Genomic DNA, 9296 nt, shown 5'->3' on the forward strand with positions numbered 1-9296 from the left:
TGACATAGAACTCCCATCGTGTCCTTTGCCATCCTATGGGCCTCCCCCTTGTCAGACACACCTGAGAGACCTTCAGGATCATCTGAAACAGATGTCCGATACACCTCACATCTCAAAGGGGAGTGGAAGTGACTCCATTCAGAGCCTCTCTTGGATGGCCAAGCTCCTCACCCTATCTGTAAGGGATCTTGTTTTTCCAGACATGATACAGATTTCATGAACATATATGAGGGTGGGAATGTAAACCGACGGGTAAATCTAGAGCTTTGCCTTTTGGCTCAGCTCCCTCTTCAACACTTCAGACTGGTGCAGCGTTTGCATCAGTGTGGCAGATGCACTGATCCATCTGTTGATCTCCTGATCCAGTCTCCCTTCATTTGTGAACAGCGCTCCTTTTGAGGCATTCTTCCACCACAGTGTAAGTTGTATTATTTTGGGGATGATATTTAAAAATAATTTGACCCATTCATTTTTACTAAATGTCTTTAATCTAATTCCTACTCTATATATAACGTTCTTTGAAAGCATTTTTTTTTTGTTATCTCGTTTTTACATCTTATTTTGGTAGGTTGGATATGATGGAATCAGATTTTTTGAGGGGGTCTTTTTTAATTACAGCTACTGTTTTTTCTATTGTTTTTATTTCAGCTGCTTGATAAAAAATAAATAAAATGATTGGAAATTCTCAGACTCAATGGCTGACAGAAATACATCACTTTGCTAGAAATGTACCTGTTAGTGATGATGTACTTTTGTTTGGTAAAACCATTCATGTCTTTAAGGTAACATGGAGCGCGAAAATCAGACAAAAATGGCCCTCATGAAAATAAATGATCCTTATTAAGGGAGAAAAAATGAGTAATGCCAGATGACTTTAACTGGAAAGTTATCAGCTAAGTTGGACACTCACAACAATACTGCTCAGGGTGGAGGCTGTACCTGTGCAAGAACAGTCTAACCCAGCATTTATAGTGAGATGAGAGAAACTGAAGTCATTAAAAGCACATGAAAGATGTATGAAAGTATAAAAAAGGAAACTATATTTTCTTAGACATGTTAAACGTGTATGTGGTTCATTCAGGCTGTGATGAAGTGAGAGAGAGCAAGGCTTTAAGAGAACAGAAAGAAAACAGATAGCAGGGAAGATGGATGGATGGATGGATGGATGGATGGATGGATGGATGGATGGATGGATGGATGGATGGATGGATGGATGGATGGATGGATGGATGGATGGATGGATGGATGGATTCCTTTTTCCATACCATTTTTTGCAGCTAGATAAACGTTTAATTGATACAGGTAATCTCAGAAAGCAGTATCAAATGCATTAAAGTGAAAAATGAAGCACTTAAAGCTCCAAGGAGCTAAATGGAAGATTAGAATAAGAAGATAATGTTTGGAACCATTTTCTCCTGGATCATTTAGATGTTTTATTGATCATATAAAAGTAGCTCCTGAACAATTTTCTAATTTAATCAAGATCTTCACTGGGGATCCATTTCTACTAAGAATTTGACAATTCTGACAGTCATTTCAGATCTTATCAGAGGTGGGTAGAGTACCCAAAAAGTGTACTTTAAACGGAGCAGCACTACTTCATTGTATTTTTCACTTAAGTAAAAGTACAAAATAGCCATCCAAGAAATGACTCAAGTAAGGATAAAAAGTATTTAGTAAAATTGCTTCTCAGGTACTGAGTAAATGATCTACTGACAAGTCATGATCATAATAACTGATTTAATGTCTTTAAAATACTGTAAAGATGAACAAATTACATGCAACCTCTGGTATTTCAAAGAATTAGATAAAAATGTACAAACAATGTACAAACAGTAACTAAACAATAATAATTTATGTGGACGGAACACTCCTTAAAAATATTATTTGAGTTATAACATTTTTAAAGATCTATAGTTAGAATATTTTAGAATATGGTCAAATATAATTTTATTTTCACCTGACCTCCAAATGACACGGCAGACACAGCAGATGGAAAATAACATTAAGCCAATAAGACATGAGTATAAAAAAGTAATAGGTGTGTGTCTCTCTGGTTCATTTCTGTTTTAAAGAAGCAGGACTGTGTAAATTCTCAGTCAGGTGAGTCATGGCGACCACAAAACAAGCTTAAATTGGAGGCAATTAGACTTTCGCTCAGTTTTTCTAAAGATGTTTCAACACCTATCCAAGAATCTTTGTCAATTATGTCGGTTTCCCCAGAGCAAACTGTAAATGGAGCACTAATGCTTTAAACGACACAGAGGGCCGTCCTCCTCACACTTTCCAAGTTAGATATCAATCAACCAAGTAAACCCCAATCATTCCCCTGGGTTGTTGAGATCTTTAGTTTAACTTATTTAAAATAAATTACACAAGCAGACTCAACATGATTCCAGTGACCAAACAGATGACCAATAAACAACAAAAAATATGTACCCACCTTTGGATTTCATTGTATACTTTACACAAAATATTAGTACATTAGCAGAAGTAATAAGAACAACAACAAAGAAATTAATCCAATAGAGGTGAATTTCAATCAGACTGGAAATTAGTCTATGTATCCAGACTACAATTAATGAAAATCTCAATAAATGATCACATGTTCAGCCAACTGAGCAGTATGAAGCACCATACACTGCCATTACTCCATCCTCAGAGTAAATATGGTGCCATGTGCAGCGTGACCCACAGATCAACCATTTGCTAATTTCCTTCATAAACTAAGTGCTTCTCCCCATCTCTATCATACCTATTTCTCATTTTATCAGCTCCTTTCCTCATCCTGGCTTTCCTCCTTTGTTGCAAGCACAAACACAATGCCTTTTATGCCCTCTGTGTCCAAATTGACCTCTTTACCACTTTTCCTGTATTCAGTCACAAACACAACAGGAAGAAAAATTGCTACATGTTTTAATATCAGCTTATAGTTCTGTATAATGCATGGTCTTACTTGAATAACTCCTCTTAATTCCATTATTTTATATATGCAATATATACATCTCTTGTCTTACCTTCTTCCCTTTATTTAAAAACATGCATGCTAGGTTAACTTTCCAATCTAAATTGTCTTCTGGTGTAAATGTCTGTGCAAACGGTTGTAAAGACAGGACACCTGTGCAGGGTACCAGCTAGTCCTTTTCTACTGACTATGAGAGAAAACCCAGGCACTTGCAACCCTGCATTCATTGGACTGGTAAAGGAACCCAAAGATTGAAAATTTAAGAAAATAACCTAACAACCAACCTTTTAAGTTGTTATTGAGAGAAGGTAACTTAGTTATTTTCAATAGCAGCAACTATTGTATTCTATAATATGTTGTAACTTTGGGTCGTGCAAAACGACCACATCAAATCTCATCAGCAAATTAAAGTATAAAATTTTTTAGCAGGGAGAAATTTACCCTTTAAGTTTAAAGACCAGGTTGTTGCTATTTATTCATAGATGAGCGAGAGGACCAATAAAAAAACATAGGAGACAAAGGAATAGGCAGACTGTTACTTTAAAGGCATGAGATTGTTATTATTTCTGCTTTATTACAGCAGTGACACTTCTCCAAATTGATGGAAAATCATATCACTGATCATCTGGAAAACTGCCATTTCATGCATAAATAAGGCCCACCCCAGACCTTAGTACTTTGGTGTACACTTGATTTCATTATCTCCAGAACCAAACTAATACCCTCTTGTTCCATTAAAAAAAAGTAAGTATGCAGCAAACAATATATATATATATATTTAAAGAAGGTGGTAAATACCCTAAAGATGAATGACAAACACAAAGCAGCAAAGGTGCTGCAAGGCATGCCACTGAGCTCATTGTCCCTCATTGACCTGAGACCACCAAGGGCAGTAAAGTGATGAGTGAGTATGCTTTTGACCATAAGTACACTCACTATAAAACAGTGTCCATCCTTTCCCCTCCCCATTCTTGCTACCTTTTCTATCTGCTAACCCACACAGTCCAGCTTACCAGCCACCCTCACAAAACACAGCGACTGCATTCAGGCTGCCAGCAGAAGACAATGCGTGTTTTGTTATCTTTTTGCTCAATCTGTTTGATGGCTAAAAACAGCTGGCAAGAGGAGGATGATGTGACCACTGTTTATTTTATAATCCAAAGCCCTCATACACTGAGCTCAAACAAACAAAACAAAAAGGTACCTCTAAATTAGAGCTGGGTTTTTTTGAGTCATATTTCTCAAAATTGTATGTCAGTGGAAGGCTATTCCTGCAGAGGGACTATTAATTGTATGGCAACCATCATCGATTTCCCTATGGTATTCATCATTTGTTATATTTTGGATTCATCATTTGTTATATTTTGGACAAGTAAGAATTTAATGCAGTATAACAAATGGCTTTCTGATGAATAGACAATCCTCAGAGGAGGCAGCAGTGCAGGCTCTATTCTCTCAAGTCCATGCTGCTGCTGTTTATGCAGAATGAGCTGCCTTTGTTGTCAGACCAGAAATTCAAATATAAAACCAGTGTACAATCAACAAAGCATTATAGCTTGGAATACAGAAGATTGTCCTTTTGTTGCTTAAAAGCACACAACATAAACAGCCAGGTGTCTTAGGTAGTTCTGGTTGTTTACAATGCCTTGAAAAGCACTCATCTGAACCTTTTGTAATAATGCAATCACAATCTTCAATGTATTTTACTGAGATTTTGAGACCAAATTAAAGCTGAAATCTAAGTGAAGTTGTAGTGTTCATTTACTGCCTGGAAAGCTGTACTAAACAAAATTTTGTTTTGTATAGACTCTGTGTATACAAAATGACAATAAAAGCATTCTAAGTCTAAGTTCTGAAAAATGTCCTTTACATTTACTCCAATTTGTCCGGCAGACCCTGGCTCAGTGGTGCCCAAATCCAGTCCTTGGGAAGACCATCCTAAAAGTTTCAGTCTCAAGTCCAGCACAGCTGAATTTAAAGGACCAAATTACCTTCTTGTGCACTCAAGTTCTACAGAGCCCTGCTAATAATATTATCATGTTAGGCAGGTGTGTTGACAGAGAGGCACATTGAAAAATTACAGGACTCCTTCAGGAAACAGATTTTGACATCTGTGACGCAGACTGACAGGCCTTACAAAGAACTAATAGATGCAAGAAGCAGCCAAGTGCCTTAAATATTTCTGGAGGAGCTGAAAAGAGCCTCAGCTAGAGTGGGATAATCTATACACAGGATAACTATTAGGCTTTGTTTACACTGGAGCCTAAAGCCTAATTAAATGTTCTTGCCCATATGGGAACTGTATCTGATCTTTTTATGAAAGTCTGAACAACAAAGACCAGTATGAAACGTACATCTCCGGATAGAAAAACCTCCTGTATTATTTCACGGTATAAATGAACAAAATGTGCGAATCATAGTTACATCTAGTGTTGCGCTAATGCCAATTTTTCACACCGATACGATACCTGGCTGTGCAGTATCGGCCGATACCAATACCATACTGATGCCATCTGTTTGAAATTGATGTGTGTGTGTGTATGTATGAAGAATTGCATACTAATTGGATGTAAAATAATTGCCATCATGGCTTTGTCAAGCTGTTGCCTAGCTTTGTGAAGCAGGAAAAAGATAAATAGAAAGTGAATCCAGTAGAACTTTGTATTGCCTACCTGGAATGGGTGACAATAGTTGAATAAACTTTTGGCTCTCAAAATGGTATCAGTGCCCTATTTGTCGGTAATCGCTGATACGATTCCATCATTTTAGTGCAGTATTGTGGCCCTGCCCGATAATGGTATCGGTGCAACACTAGTTACAACATCAATGAAACTTATTTATATTTTCTCATACATTAACTCTACATCTTAATAAATAAAATGGTTCAAGAATATCCAGATAAGAGTAATTTTTTAAGCAACGAGGCAAACCTATGTACTTTGGCCAATTTACAGCTGTTAATCTGTGAATGCAGCATGCACTGGATGTGTAAACGGCTGTGTGTACACTTTGTGATCATAGGTCAGGTCGCACTTTATCATTATTTATGGGTCCAAGCCGTTCCAGACAGGTTTTAAATGGGGATAATTGAGGCTAATGGCTCGGGTCTCAGTTCTGAACTCTTTAAATGTGTAAAATTGCAGGTAATGGCTCGGGTCTGGGTTCTGAACTCTACGGGAGTGGGCGGATACAGTTTTAAAAAATCAGACCCGTGCAGGACTCTGACACAGGCCACTTGGCTCGGCGGTCCTAAATCCAATAAGTATTTGATCTCCTCAAATGTGACCTGTCTTTAGGGGCAGGTGGCATTAAACTGATCTGTACATCATTCATACTCGATAAACATCACTACTCTGCATGCTGCTACATGGAAAATGGAAGAAAAAAAAAATGATAGCCAGTAATGTAGAGAGCAGCACAGAGAAAGTGAGGTTTCTGATTTGATTAATATTTTGGGGGATAGCTCTTATCATCCATTCATCCACACTTGCGATTTATGATGTCATTGCATTTTCTGCTGAACATGCAGGACATAAGCTTTATGAATGAAGTGAAACAGCAGATTACATACAGTCATGTATCTTTGGAAATGTGAATGACCACGCAAAACAATCGTATTTCACAAATGAAAATGGCCTGCATTTGGAAGGTGGGAAGTTCCATTCTAGACTTATTGATATATGTTTAAGAGAAGCTAAAATAAGTACAAAACAGATCAAAAATGGATCAAAAATACCTTAGAACTCTTATTTTACAGTCATATGTTTTATATGACCGTTTTTATATATTTATTTATTGTATTTTATTTATTTATTTATTAATTTATTCATTTAGTTTTTACTATTTTTCAAGGCCACACTTTTAAAAAGATGAAATTGTCCAGAAAGCTGTTCCAAACAAAATTTCTTTTTGTTTTACACTTGTGTAAACAAAATGACAAATAAAATCGGTCTAAATCTAAGTCTAAGTTTGTGCTTGGCCACACATAATGAACCAGTCAGGACAAACTTATGGACGGTTTCAGAAGAGAACATAATTGAGATTTTCAGCTTCAGAAAGCTAACTGTGATGAAAAGCTAATAATGTATACCAACATGAACACAGCATGTTAGTGTCATTATTATGTTTGGGATGCTTTGGGATGGGTAAGCTGGTCAGACTTAACAAAAGTATAAGTGAGGCTAAATATAGGGACGGTTCCTAAAGACTTTAGTATGGGGAGGAGTTTCATCATCCAACAGAACAAAGATTATAAACATTTATGCTCTTTAGTTGTAAATTAATTAAAGATTATATTTTAAATGCTTTAAGGTGATTTATCAGTTAGCCACTGCATGTGCTTCCATTGAGAATAAATGCAATTCCCTTACACAGAGGATAACATATCCTGAAATATTTCTATCTTAACAAAAAATCAAGCCAAACTCATTTTAATCAAACCAAGTACTGTATGCCTGATGGCAATCAGCTTAGAAAGACTGAGCAGACCTTTGTATTCCCTCAGTGGCTTCACAGATCAGGACCCTGGACAGCTCCATCAACCCAAGCCTCTTCATCAACCAGCTAAAGAAAGAGCCGCTTGGAGATCATCCCTCTTTTATATCTGTAACCTAAACCTTTGCCATTACAACACGGAGCCTCATCACCCGTATCTACGTTTCTAGCCGTACTTCATTTGTGCCTCTGGTCTGACAGATCAAAGGTTAGTCTATTTCGTATCGTAATTAAATGTACAGTGAAACTTACAGATACGAATTGGGTTTGTATCTTTAATCTGTTCCTGATAAAAGTCTTTCAAATGAAGGCCTTCGCTGCAGCTTCAGTTGAAGTCAGAAATATCTCAGCTGTTAAATAACTGCATCTTTGTTGTGTTGAAAGGACTTGTGTCTCTCAACCAGATCATTCCTTCATCTTACTCAGACTCAATTTTGCTTTAACAAGTCTTCATTTAAGATTGGTAGGTTTCCTGGCAACTTGTAAGCCTAGTTGCTACTTTACACATCTCATCACACATTAAAAAAGGACATTAAAACTGCCTGTATTAATGTGTTTTTTGGATTATTACCCTTTCAGGCACCAACCTTTTTTAAAAAGATATAATAAAAATGGTCACCCCTTGAAAACCGACATTAATTACAATGTTACACACAGGAAACAACTTGAAGACAGAGAAGCCTCTACCCATCGTACAAAGAAAATAATGGATTAAATATTACCTGTTCAAACATCAACACTTGTCGACCTGTAAGACTCTAGTTAGACTGAAACCTTGATCATTTCTAGTAAATAGAATGATCCCTGGAATTAACAACACCTAGAATTTCTGGGATCCTCTTCCAAGACCAGCTTTGGAAATCTTGGTGATCAATTTGACCAATCAGTGTTGCTGGACACATGGAAGACTCTTAGTAAGAAAGTTGCTTATATCATTTAAAAAATATTTGTAAACAAAGGACAATTTCATCCAGATCTTATCTATAGGTGATAATTAATGCTTTTATTGCCTGTTATTTATTTCATTGCCATTCTCTTTTTTATATCTGTTTTAACAAATCTTCTGACAAATGTCTGCGGTTGGTCCAGATGGCTGAATAAGATGAGGCCCACATCTCAGTGGTTTTCTCCTCTCAGCATTGGCTATCAGTAAAATTTTTATTTAATTTGAATATTTTACTCTTTACTTTTAGAGCTTTTAATGGTCAATGGGAAAATAAATCGAAAAGATGTTGGTTTCTTTTTCTTCACGTCTTCTGAACAGAGGATTTATGGTCAGATGAGACAAAAAATGAACTTTTTGCCAAAAATGACAAAAGTGTTGATAGAAGTAGGGGGGCGTTTTTAAATGTTCAATTACTAAGCATGGTGGTGGTGGCATCCTACTATGATTCTGTTGTCCTAGTAGCACTTAGTGGTGCTCATGCCTTTTAAGTTGATTGAATAAAGTATATATAAAAATATTACCTCATATCAAAATCTATAATTAGCTTAATCCACTCTGTTCATTTTAACTTTTAATTTGAGTCTGTTATGTACATTGACAAAATTGACCTCCTCTTTATCTTATTGGGAATCAGAATTTTTTTAAGCGATGGACTCTGTCTTTCATTTATTCTTTATTTGCATCTAATGATGCAAAGTTTATTTCACATTTACAGTTTTTCTAAAGGACCTTCAAAAACCCACCTAGTTCACAGATCAGAGGGTATTTCTAACATTTACTTGGAGGCAGATTGTAGGGGACTTGAGCAATCAGTTCCCCTGTTAACATGTATTACAATACATCAAGTATACTGTGAGCTTATATGTATAAAATGCTCATTTTAAATGTGGT

This window comes from Cyprinodon tularosa, unplaced genomic scaffold (genome assembly GCF_016077235.1).
Source record: "Cyprinodon tularosa strain WSP-4 unplaced genomic scaffold, ASM1607723v1 ctg187, whole genome shotgun sequence".
Lineage (NCBI taxonomy): Eukaryota > Metazoa > Chordata > Actinopteri > Cyprinodontiformes > Cyprinodontidae > Cyprinodon > Cyprinodon tularosa.